This window comes from Notothenia rossii (assembly GCF_949606895.1).
Source record: "Notothenia rossii genome assembly, chromosome: 1".
Classification (NCBI taxonomy): Eukaryota; Metazoa; Chordata; class Actinopteri; order Perciformes; family Nototheniidae; genus Notothenia; species Notothenia rossii.
In genome coordinates, this window is record NC_136912.1 from 9,275,639 (window position 1) to 9,289,553 (window position 13,915).

Genomic DNA, 13,915 nt, shown 5'->3' on the forward strand with positions numbered 1-13,915 from the left:
AAGAAAAATGTTTTTTATTATGTGAAATTCGTTGACATGGCTAATAAACAACAACATAAGGCCACTTTCTCAAAAGCAAAATCAGAACACTCACAAATTGAAGCATTATCAGAGTGATAATTATTTTGGCGATTTATTACAGTTTCTCTGTCAAAATCAGCAGTGGGAGATTTTAAACTAAAACCCCAGATGTCGTCCGTCCCACAACTTACAAAATCAGTCCTTTCTGCGCAGATAAGACTGAAAACTGATGCAATAAGTAAACACTTTAGAATATACATTATTTGCAGCATTGTTTACCCAATTGCTTTAAACATTTTAGTAATTTACATTTGATTGATCATTGATGATATTTAGGTTTCCCTGTGGCCGAAAAGGACCAACACCTCTCTGAAAGTTGTATCAGTTTCATTAAAATGAAAGACGCTGAAATGACTTCCTCAGCTGCTGTGAATTTAAAGTGTTTTTGCACTACATGTTTAAACAGTGAAAGTAGAAATGTGTGTGTGTGTTGGTGCAGAAACCATGTTGACAGCTGACACAGGAGTTTGTCTTCCAGCTGCCTCTTACTTCCACTTGTCAGTCATTCACACCTCTGTATCTCAACCGTGATAACCACATCACACCAGGCGCCACACCACTGCATTGTGTGTGTGTGTGTGTGTGTGTGCGTGTGTGTGTGTGTGTGTGAGAGAATGTCTGAACTAGATTTATATTTGACTTGTGTGGCAAACCCACCGTTGTAACCGGCTTGAGTTGTTTCTAATAAGCTTTACTTTAAAATGCAACCTTGTCTGACCCTTTCTCCTTTTCACAATAAAAGTTTTGCCAACCAGAGAGTATTTTGCTAAGAGACAACTCAACAAAATAGTCTTGTTGACGGAGATCTCAAAGAAGGGAAATGTATAAAAAGGATTCGCCAGGCTGCTATTGGTAGGCATGTTGCTATCAAGATATAAACAAGCAGATGGATCTTCTTGATCATGTGAATATCTGATAGAAATGTTTTTGTTGTGAAGTTGGATGGAAACATGTGCAATGTGTCCTGTCCTGTCGAAGCTCTGAGGAAACCATAAAGACATCATTCAGCAGCACCAACATTGCAAGACCCAAGGCAACGCATTTGTTTCTGCAGTATTTGGGATGTATCCACAAGTTTGAATGCCGTTGATTTTGAACAAAAGCATCAGCTAAACAAAATCAGTGTAGTGTAGTGGACAGGATCTTCTGCAGTTACATGTTTTGTTGGCACAATCGCACCTATAATGGAGTAAAAGATATGACCGATTTAAAGCAATCCTGAGCTTGGTTGAAACGCAATTTCTATTCATTTAACAAACTGAATGGAGTGATCATGTTAAGGGCCTGGGGGTCGAACAGAGCTTATTAATAATTGACAGAGTCCTCTGATGGACTTCCATCACATTACAGCTGTCACCTCTATGCTAACCTTCAGAAATCAATAACCAGCTTTTCATTACGATCAAGTGATGCCCGCTGTCTGCTTCAGTTGTATCGGAAAAAACCTGGACAGATAAAAACAAAGGTCCCCGCACGGCTGCTGTTGATAGATGAAACACCTTTTAATGATACCATCGGACTCAGGCGAAGTGGATCCACTCTAGTGAGTTAGCAATTTAAGCAAAATGTATATGTTAAAAACAACAAAAGACCCGCTTAATGTTTTAAAAAGTTGATGAAGTTATGAGTTTATGTTCGACATGCATCAACAACTACTATTAGCTTGCTAACTAGCCAGCTAAAGGCTGAGAGGATATTTCAATACCTGAGCCCAGAGTCCAGAAATGAATAAGATAAGGGCTTAGGGTCAAAGAAAAGTAGTTATGTATTTAAAGCTGTGGAAAAAACGACTCAGTGATGTAGCATCACGTATCATAACGTTAGTAAAGATAATTATAGTTTTAGTTTCACTCAGGCACAAACGGCTAGCCCCTGTGTTAAGGGTGTTTGTTTGACCCATCCACCACCACTCCTAGTGGTAGGGAGTGGTGGTGGATGGTAGTAGATTGCTATGCTCTTAAGTGCCATGTGTGTTGCACTAAGCGTCAAATACTATTGCAGATCATTATATTTCAAAGTTAGTTGAAAGCCTAGTTATTAAGACATCGACAGTCACTGCATCCTGTGAACAAGACACGGCTAGCATCAGAGTTACAAGTTCATGTTATTAGTTTAGCCAACAATACGTTTCTTAATTGGATCAAGAAAATCGAAATAAACGTTATATCACCTTAATATAAAACTCAAACGACCCACTTCTAGACGTTTTCTATGGTGTCCAACATCATGGACTAAAACATTTGAATTGAAGCGCTACATTATATTAGCATTTAGCTGCTGATGTCGAGGAGGAGCAGAACTTTCCGTTCATTTTGCCGTCAGGTATCTGCAGTGATCAAACGGCTTTTAAAAACAGGGGAGCTTTGTAATTACGTTGCAGGTTGCACAGTCAGCTCTTTGAAGCCCACGGTCCGTTGTGCTCCTTATTGTTCGCCCCAGGGCATTATGGGAGGACTGTAAACTTCAGCTGCACACTTTTATGAGTTTTTCCCTCTGAAGTGACACAGTGATCCTGGCAGGAGAGGAGACGACACGCACGGTATTCAAATAAAAACTGTTACCTGATGTTCATTATTGAGTATCGAAAAGGTGGAACATCCGGCTTTTTTAACGATCACCTTTGGGTGGTTTCTCTGTCATCACTGAAGACTGATTTCCAGCTTTTATCATGCAAGCAGTTGTTTTCTTTTGTGTCTGGAAAGGATTAAACTATGTGGATTCATCAACATTATTAATCCTGAGCAGAGGGTCTCATTTGTGTTGTGCTTTCAAGGGATTTTCCTGGATTTGAACCCAAGACCTCTCATAACTGGAGCTCATAGTTGATGCTTTATTCTGGTGCAAGCAAAAATAAACTTAGATTGCTCATGGGGTGTGGAGGGGACTTGCACCTGAAGCAAGAATCCTACCCTTAAACCAATTGCCAAGACTGGATTGTATCAATATTTTGCACCTAGACACTGACTACAATGGTGTTTTTAATGGCAAGTGTCATGGCCAATCCCAGAATCCCCTTGGGTAAACTCTCGTCTAAACGGGTCAATGTGAGTCATCTTCCTGTCTGTTGATATGACGTCCCTCGAGGATCTTTGACCTTTTCAGAATTCAACTTCATGGCGCTGAAAAGACTCTCAATGTGAAGGTTTGAATAGAAGTGGAATATAATGATTGTGTTCCCATGTTGATTATGACACATTTATCTCGCTTCCTGCATTTGTTAGAACACTTTTAGGAAACCACAGAACAGTACAGGCTGCTGGTCTGGAAAAAGTGAAAGTAACAAGAATGATTGACTGTTTCCAGCTGATGAAGAGTTCCTTAATTTAAATTGCCGGTATTGGTCTGTTTAAAGACAACAAAATCGAACTACTAAAGCCAAATTTACACATTGAATCTTATTGGTAAAGGGGTTTATGTGCCGGATCATTCCTCAGTAATGCTGCAATGTGTTCTTCAGGAAGGGTATGAAATATAACACACCTATTTCCCAAATTGTCAATCTTTTAATTAAGCGGTTCATCCCCTGGGAACCATTGGATGAACCACTGGACTTTAACACCCCACACACACAGGCACTGAAATCCAGCACCAGACACTTTTTTTTTACGCCGCTATGGACAATCTGGCACTAATGTACATTCTTAAAGATATTGAAGTGACTGTTAATAATAATAATAATAATAATAATAATAAAAATGCATTAAATTTTTTATTAGAGCGCTTTTACAGGTGCTCAAAGCGCTTTACAAATACACATTACACATATTAGACATGTAAGAGTCATTACTGTGGACATTACCTACAGGAGCAAATACGGGTAAAGGGTCTTGCCCAAGGACACAACGGCCGAGGCGGGATTCGAACTGGAGTTCACCAACGCCCCTTGATCTGATGACCAACGCTCTAACCACTGCGGCAAAACCGTATTTTGTATATATTTTGACTGTTGTGCTTTTATTTAGGTTCTAATGTGTGCATATGTATAAATGTCTTTTGATTGTGGTATAGGTATAGGTAGGTAGGTAGTATAATAAGTATAATAGGTATATACATATTTGCATACATATTTTTATATATATTTGTTTTTGTATTCGGGATTGTGGGAAACGGTATTTCGATTGACAATAAAGTTGACTTTGATAATAACATAAAAAGTGATGGAATTTGAGCTAATAGTTGACTAAATGTAGGATCTTGTTCTGGAGCAAAGTGTCTAACTTCGCAGCATCCGAAGCAAAAGTCAACAAAAAAAAAAAGCACTAAAAGCAAAGCAACAAACATTGAGACAATGAGGAGCGGGGCGGGGGTCTTTCCAGCCTCACGGATCCGCCTGCTGAATAATTTAAAGTCTCTTCAGACAATAACGGCTCTATCCTCCTCTCGAGGGATCGGTGTTGTGATGCCAGGACCAATAAAGACCAACCCTCTGTCATTACACTGTTTTCTGTTGTCGTGGAAAAACCACCTAACTGCAATATTGTGGTTTCACATTTTCCCTCCTTCAGAATGAAAGCTGACATGATCGCTGATGTGCTGACTGAGTTGCATGACACTTATTGGGCCCTTGGAACGTTTTGAAATCCCATTGCATGACGATAAAAAAAAAATGCATTAAAGTCAATGAGAGAATAAGTATCATATCCGTCATTGTTTGCGGACTGTACTGTCTGACAGCGGTGCTTTGTCACTGCAACGCAGCTGTATGAAGTTGAGGAGATTGAACAAGTTAAAATGAACGAGAATTGTTTTGTTGGGGTTGTTGCCAGCCCCCCCCCACACCCCACCCAATATCAATGGCTCCATTCCCAGGCCTTGTCCCAGCCCTGAAATACATTTCTATCATGCAGGAATGCTGCTTCTACAGGACCCCCCCAAACAATCTCCTCAAATTATAGTAAGAGATTGGCTGCGGTACAACTCAGGGATGCCCTATGTCACTTCTTAGAGACCAAACATATGATGAAGATGTGTAAAAACTGATCAGATAAAGGTGAGAATAACTTCTCTCATGTGAGATGAAGACATTCTGTTAAGCTGTGGGCTTAACAATCTGAGAGCTTAGATGCAGAACATTATTTATGTGGTGTTTTTTTCCACCACAGTCTGTATGAAACATAGTTTATGAGCTTGGGAATGTCTGAGGAGTGTGGTTACGCTATCGATTCACAGATTGTAGTTATTCTTTCCTCGGACATTGAGTCCACTTTGCGTGCCTTATTGTTCCACTCTTTATTTAATCAGGCGTTTAGAAAAACCTGCCAAAGAAGATTATTCTCATAAAACGACTGAATCATCGCACATAAACCTTTCTCTGGAGTATTTCTCCAGAATTGGAAAATGATACCCACAAAATACTTGGGTTCCTAATCCCTGGTTTTGTGACAGAGGATTTTTCAGGACAAGAAGCAGCCGTTTGTCTCCTCTGCTTTTCTTCCCCTCTGAAGTTTAAGGCTCTCAAACGTGGTCTGAGCTGTAAATGTAAATGTACACACTGTGTCATGTGTAATGTTTTAGAAATGTGTCTGAATCAGGCCGACCAGGAAACAGCTGTGTGTGTTTCTCCAGTTTTTAGGGTGTTGCCTAAAAGCTAAGATTTACATTCATTCTTCGTGTTTTAGCATAACTCATTTCATAAAGGGAGTGAAGTGAATGATTTAATCAGCATATTTTTGTTATATGTAATGTGCTCATAAACTAAAACAATGGATTGCAAAATACACATTGTCTTGTTTCTCTGTAGACACGCTATAAAGCGAGTCAAGAAATGACATTTTATTACTTGTTAGACACTTTTATCCAAAGCGGCTTACATACTCAATACTGTGGACAAATCCCCACAGGAGCACTTTGGGCTGAAGTGTCTCAGGGACACAAAGACATGCTGACTGCAGTAGGACTCGAACTTGCTTTCCTCTGATTCAAAGATCAGCGCACTAACCCACTGCGCCACACGCCAGAAGTGATGTGAACTAGAAGTTGTCAATTAACTAAAGAACCAGAATGCAGCTGCAAAATCTAAAAGGAACGTATAGCACCTGTACCGATGTCTCTTGGCTATCGGTACATGCAAGAGCTCAAAAAAAGTTTGATGAGTATGTGAAGCTCACAAGAGGTGGTTGTGTTTTGTCTGTGGAAACCTCACACTAAAGTTAAACTTGAACACAGATCAATGAGGAATTTATAGCAAAATGCAAACCGAAAAATAAAGGGCACATATAATCAACATTTTGATTTTTACAAAACACTAGAAATATTTTACTTGTGTATTTTCATTTCATGCTAATTGCAGATATCAAAATACTTTATTCATCTAGGGAAATATATTAGAAAAAATTATAATAAAAATACTCATATAAACGTAAGAGAAAAATAACAAGGAGAAATCAAATAAAGTAAATGCAGAATTGCAAAGATTGTAGCAACAAAAATGTACAACAGGCTTCATGCACGGCTACTTCTACTCCAAATGCTGTTCTGCAAAATGTACTTTTTTCATCTCTCTTCTCATGAAATACCGGATCAGTTCACGTCTTCAGACCAAATCCTCTAAATAAGATCTGGGAAAATGAAATCTCTCTTATTTTCTGAGGCCATAAGCTTTGACGAGGGGTCACAACTAGATATAAGGGATTGGTTTGAACAGTCACAATGCAAACAACTTGGGAACCATGGATCTTCTGGTGAAAAGAAAATTCTGTCCAGAGTAGATATTTAAGGCAAGTCCAAGTCCTCAGCCCAAGTATATAAAAAAGTCGGTCAAACAAGAGATCAGTCCTCGTTCTCCTCTCTTAGCTCTGACATATTCAAACCCAACGTCCCCCTCTGAGGTTTTTCCCCCTTGATGTCAACACACTGGCCTGTTAAGTGACTGTCTGTGACACACATTATAAAGAGTGTGTGTGTGTGTGTGTGTGTGTGTGTGTGTGTGTGTGTGTGTGTGTGTGTGTGTGTGTGTGTGAGAGAGCTCTGAAGTAGCCAAACATCTGGAGGTATTTAGCAGAGCTCGCTGCAGACGACCGTGTTCACTCGGCTCTCAGTCTCTTTTTCTCCGAGTGAAAGTAGGTGGTAATGTTTCTCAAAGCATCAGAAGCGATGCAGTGTGGAGGAATGTAGTGGTTTGAATAGGTTGTAAATTCTGAGAGCCAGACATTAAATGCCTTATTTACTCCAGATAAAAGTTGAATTAAAATAAACCTGTAAAAACTAAAATAGACTTTGCAGAAAATATAGCTATTTTTACTTTTAATTGAACTTTAATCAAGCAGTCTTTTTGAAATGTATCTTTACAGAGAAACCTCACAATCAGAAGCTTTAAAATGTCCTTATGGGAGTGAACAAATATAACTTGATGGGCAAGAAAATACTTAAAGTATACAGAATATATGGTTTAATATCTTAGTTTTTTTTAAAATCATGATTAAAGATATGATGATAGTGCTTTGTAGCCATATGACAAATAAAGCCTATGAACTTTTGGATCTTTGAATCTATACATCGTTGGTTAAATCTCTAATTCTGTTGCATTTTTCTCTCGTTTTACTCTTGCAGGTATTGTCCACGTTTATGTCTTTCCTTCTGTTATTCCTCTTTGTTTCTCTTGAGAGGACAAATCATGTCCTGATGAACCGGAGAGAATCAGGTGTTTGCCTGACGTTTACAAAACCTCACATGCAGAGATGGCAAAAGTACACACATCCTTTACTCAAGTAGAAGTACAGATACTTGTGTTTAAAAATACTCTGCTATAAGTAGAAGTACTGACTAAACTTCTTTACTCAAGTCAAAGTAAAGAGGGCTTTGAAATGTACTTAATTAAAAAGTACCCATAACTAGCAGCTGTTTTAAAGAGTACCTGACCTCCCTTTATATTAATAGAACAATAATGTCATTTTTAGCTAATGAATGTTTGCATGCTGAACAACGGCAACATGACAACGTTTTCATTGGTCCCTCTTCTTTAGAGAAGACCAGGAAATGATGGATACACGGATCGTGTTCAAATCAATAGGCACGCAATGACTCTAAATAATAATGATCACGCCACCAAACACACATTCAGACTAAAGGAACCAGCCTGTTTGGAAAATGTAAGAAGTAGAAAGTACAGGTATTTGGGTTCAACATGTAAGAAGTAGAAAGTACAGGTATTTGGGTTCAACATGTAAGAAGTAGAAAGTACAGGTATTTGTGTTCAAAATGTAAGAAGTAGAAAGTACAGGTATTTGGGTTCAAAATGTAAGAAGTAGAAAGTACAGGTATTTGAGTTCAACATGTAAGAAGTAGAAAGTACAGGTATTTGTGTTCAAAATGTAAGAAGTAGAAAGTACAGGTGTTTGGGTTCAAAATGTAAGAAGTAGAAAGTACAGGTGTTTGGGTTCAAAATGTAAGAAGTAGAAAGTACAGGTATTTGGGTTCAAAATGTAAGAAGTAGAAAGTTCAGGTATTAGTGTTCAAAATGTAAGAAGTCAAAGTAAAAAGTGGTCAGAAAAATAAGTAGTGGAGTAAAGTACTGATACCAGAAACATGTTCCTAGGTACAGTAACAAAGTATTTGTACTCCATTACTTCCCACCTCTGCACACATGTGATGATACATACTGTCTGCAAAAAGATATTTTCAAAGGGCATTCTGGGAAATGTAGGAAATTGGCATAAACGTAGGCAAGTCAGGATGAAGAAAGGTATATTTACAAGATAATAAATGTCCTTCCAATCCCCCAAAAACACATTATAGAATATATTATATAAGTTTCCCTGAAGACTTCTGTGGTGAAGTAAGATGCCTTGCTGAAGGGCACCTTGGCAGCAGCTGTAGACGTTAAACACTGAAACCGTCTGTGTTGTGTTCAGGTTATTCTCGTGTTAGAGTGTCTGCGGCTCTCTGTTCCAACGCAGTCATCCATCATGTGATTCCTAACGGTGGGAACGCCGACACACAGAGAGGGCTTGTGTCTGCCGTCACAGTGAATTCTGGGAAAGATACGCATCCTTAGGATGGACAGAAGGTCGATTCTCCCTTTTTATTAGGTTAACATTTGTATCCTAACCCGACATACTGGAGGAGTCAGGAAGGTGTGTGTGTTGCCTTAGAGACGTTTAAAATCTGATTCATGAAGACGAAAGACTGTCAATTCATCATGTCAATAATTTCGCCCATTTTGTCATATTCTCCTCGTTTTTGAGGGCAGATAGTTGTGGTTACCTGATGTGTAAGATCCTCTCCAGTCATTCATGTTCACACCTGAAACTCTGTCGAGACATTTTTTCTCATTTCATTCACGCCTGTCAGACACAGTTAGGAAGAAAATCTAGAGTCAGTATCAGGTTGGAAATGTGTCAAACTTGCAGAATTCCGCATAATAAGAAAAGAACGACTAGGGCAGCACTCGAATATGACTTATTATAAGATATAATATTGCTATAAGGACACTTTAGACTCTTTGTAAATCCCTTAACTTAAAGGGTACCTTTAGGTTCATATCAGTATGTAGTGTCTCTACTGTGACATGTCTCCAGGCTTTAATGTTCAAAAAGCTCTTTATTGTTCTCATACTGCCTGTGCTGCAGCACCTCTCTTCACCCTCTGTCTGAAACCAGAGCCCAGTCTGCTCTGATTGGTTAGCTGGCTGGTTCTGTTAGGATTGGTCAACCTCTTAGAAATGTCCCGCCCCTTAGCCTATTACGTACAATGTGTTGGAGCGCTAGCCAATAGAAGCACGAGTGTTACATAGTGATGTCACTATGTTCTGGAGGTAAACAAAGGGGTTTTAGGCAGGGGGGGAGTGTGTTGGAGAGAAACTCTGGGATGTTAGCCTTTGCAGACCATTGACATGCACAAAAACCTATGACACACTACAGGAAAGCGGAAACCCCCAAAAGCCCAATAGAGCCCCTTTGATAAACATACAATAATATCTGTACAACAGAAAGTCTACACATCTTCTGGCGCTGACTGAAAACCAGCATGTTTCAACATCACGTCGGCCAGTCAAATCTAAAAATATCTATAAATCTCTCTTATTTCTGCAAGTAGCAAATAATAAGGCTTAGGTTATTGAAAGCAAATGATCAGACAATTGGTTTGCTTGTTAAAAGTTACAGAGACACAATAGGAAAAGCCACAGGTTGTAGGAACAGAATATGAGAATATGCCACCTTGTATGACCCATCACTGCCAATAATAACATATTAAAACATGATCTGAAATTGAACACTCTGCAAATTTCCAGACGTTTTCTTTGATGCTACATGCTGAAACAAGGTCTGTAAATGAAGTTGCACGTGTGTTCATCCACATCGTGCTGACAGATCTTGAATAGATTGTTTCTCTTTTGGCAGCTGTTACATTATATTCAGCACATTAATCAAACCACAGGATCTCTGAGGAATATGGGCTTGCCTTTGGCAAATGGAAATGGCATAATGATAGTCTTAGTCTGCCACCGAAACAAAGGTCAGAGACACCAGAACAATGTGGAGAAAGAGCCTGTGGTGTATTCGGTGCATTGTGTACAGATTGGTTATTTATGTTGGTTTATTGTGTGCCGTTTTCTTTCTCAGAAGTAGAATTCAGTCAGTCAGGTCAGACGGATTAACATTCTTACGGTTAACATACAGATGCACTTAGTGGTACATCTTTGAGTTCCCTGAATGAGTCTAAGCATTGTGAGAACCTAGATCATTAATATAAAGAAAGGATATGATCACTCACTGGTTTTCCACCCATCATCACTGACTGTTTACTTGAAATAAAGATCAAGACCCTAGAATTTGACCAGAATTACAGTGAAATTTAAATAGATTTTTCACTAAGAATTCGGTGAATATGTATGCTTATGGTTTTCAAACATGGTCTACTTATTTGGTCAAAATTGTATTTTTCATAACATTTTATTATTTATTTGTTTAACCCTAACCATTTGTATCCCTGACAATTTCACAATTTGCCTCCTAGCCTCTTACCAAAGTTCACTTCACATCAGCGTCTCTTGGACAAATTATAAATAGTAATTATGATAAAACTTGAATGGCGTTTTTCGTAAACACCGTTTTGTTTTAAATTTTGATGTTCATACACAGCGTTTTCATGATGGACACAAACAGCGAGCAGGGAGAAGAGATCAAATAAGAACATCAACATCAACATCAACAAGAACAAGAAGATTTTTTGGGATTTTTAAAACAAATTTGATTTACGTTTGTTTCAACTATACACACACCCCGCACAAGAATTGGGAAAAACCTAAAAACATTACAATTTAAAATAAATAAATAACCAGATTTTCATGACTGCCAATTAAATATCATTTGAAACATTTTACCCATTTAAAAGAAGAAGAAGAAGAAGAAGAAGAAGAAAAAGAAGAAGAAGAAAAAGAAAAAGAAGAACAAGAAGGAGAACAAGAACAAGAGGAATAATAATAACAAGAAGAGGCAGAAGTATTAGAGTTCCTCTGCCTCTTGGCCTCCTGCTGAGTGCTGACACAGATTCTGTCGGCCTGAATGTTGCAGCCGTGCCTCTGAGCCGGTGTCAGTGTTTTCTTTCGCCCAGAAGAAAGAGGCTGCAGGAGAAACTGATGAGCGATCTTTGCCAAGTTTTCCGCGTCTCACGCTGAGAACATTCCTGATACGGCTGCATCAAACCGCGAGAGTCAACATCAGCTGACCTGAAGCTGGTGGTGCACAGAGGACAGATTTGACATTCACACACTCTCTGTTCACTGTTTACATAATACAACGATGCATCTTATTCTCATCAAGATCTCTGTTTTCATTACTTTCCTCATAACTTTTTACAGCTTTTCAAATATACATCTGAAGGGGGTATATTCGAATTATCATGAGGGGAAGTTGTGTTTCGTGACAGTTGTTTGAATGAGTTAAAAAACTAAATATGGTACAAACAGAAAAAGTAAGAATTTGCAATATTATTATTATTTTTTTTTTATTAAATAAAATAGGATATTTAAGCATAGGAAATGTATGTAAAATGTTCTAGAGAATACACAATAAAATACAAATAATAAAGTATTTTATAAACATAAGAAGTTACTGCAAGTGTCAAAAATAAACAACACATTTTAACACCAACAGTAGTTATAGTGGTTACACATCTAAAAAGATAAGTAAGTGCATTTTCTGTTCTTGACCCTGTTTACAGGCGGACTAAATAAGCAAACTGTCCCTCACAGGCCACCATAGACTGATTAATAAGAGCTGATATGCAAGAGTTTAGCAACATGAAGGAAACACCCACCAGTACTGTACTACACTGCAGTTTGACCAAACCAGAAACCACCAGTAATCGTCCGTGTGCGTCTTCAGACCTGCAGCGAGTTTCCACTGAAGAAGGAAAACTGCAGTTATGGTGATTTGTCATGCTGCAAGAATTACACTTTAATTTTGTTATCTCAGGACAAATCAAAACATCATAAAACTTGAATAAAAACACTCATAAATCTAAAACTAAGCCTGTTGTACGACCACATAATACAAATGAAATAACTTTTTATTTTAAATCACAAGTCTCAAACTCAAGGCCCGGGGGCCAAATCAGGGCCGTTGTGGATTTAATTTCGGCCCGCGGGATAATTTCTAATTACTATTAGATCTTGCCCGCCGGTATATTGCACGCACACCTTCACTCCATCCTGAGGGTTTCCTCAGCTCAGAGCCTGAGCCCAAACATTGATGAACTTGCACCCAAGATGAGATGCCGTGTATCTGCTTGAACTAGCATCACAGAGCAGCACACTGAGTTTACATGTTTCCTTCTGCACTTTCTTTCTTGAGATAACAGGACATGTTTGGTTTTCTCTTTGAGGGAAATAGTTTTGTTGAAGCTGTTGTTGGCCTGTGGAAAAATGTACTCATAAGAAATGACTCTGGAAAAGCTGCAGATAGAGCCATAAGAAATGAATGCAACTGATTATTTAATGTTTAAAGTTGTTTTTATAGACAATCATTTAAGCTGTGTTAGTTCCAGGTTTAATATGTGCAATAAGTTCATTTCAATATGTTTTGCAATAAACATTGAACCAGTCCGGTCCGATTTTTTTATTTTGGCCCACTGTGTATTTGAGTTTGACACCCCTGATCTCCCTGAAGTCTTCATGCATCTTATGAAATCAGACTCCGACCACAAAGAATGACCCTTTTTCTATTTCAGTGAATATTTCAGATTGTATTATTATATAACTATCTATTTGATTTGATTACAATGTAAGATAACTATCATGGATTGTGATTGTTTTCGAGTTTCTAATGAATTCACAAATATTTGAATGATTTTTATGCATTTTTCTTAACTTCCAAAAATGTGACATTTGACAGATTTCACCCCTTATGAATGAACAAGCATCAAAGTATTTGCCCAAGCACAAAAATACATTTAAAAAACAGATCAATCCAGAACAAATGACATGTGACAAACAATCTGTGTTGAAAGTGGATTTCTCTCCAGAAGCCTCGTATAGACACTTCAGTGTTCATGTGTCAGACTCAGGGAATAAAGGGCTCTTTATCAGATATGTGCAGGAATCTGCTCTGAATACAATATATTGCCCTGAAGCCAGCTGATTAACTCTTTTAATGTAAAGCTTATACTGGGTTTAAACTCACGTCACAGTAAATCAAGTGAGGGCTGCTGCTAATGTTTACAGAGCTGCTTCATTTCACAGAGCAAAGAGCAGCTTCTTCTAATTACATTTCCTTCAAACAAACGGAGGACAGCGAGGCATCTGTCAGTAAACTGAGGAGAGAGGCTTCAGTCTGCAGGACTGCTGTCTCATTAGAGCGCAGGACGGGTCATTCCTCAATCACTATATCAGTAACAG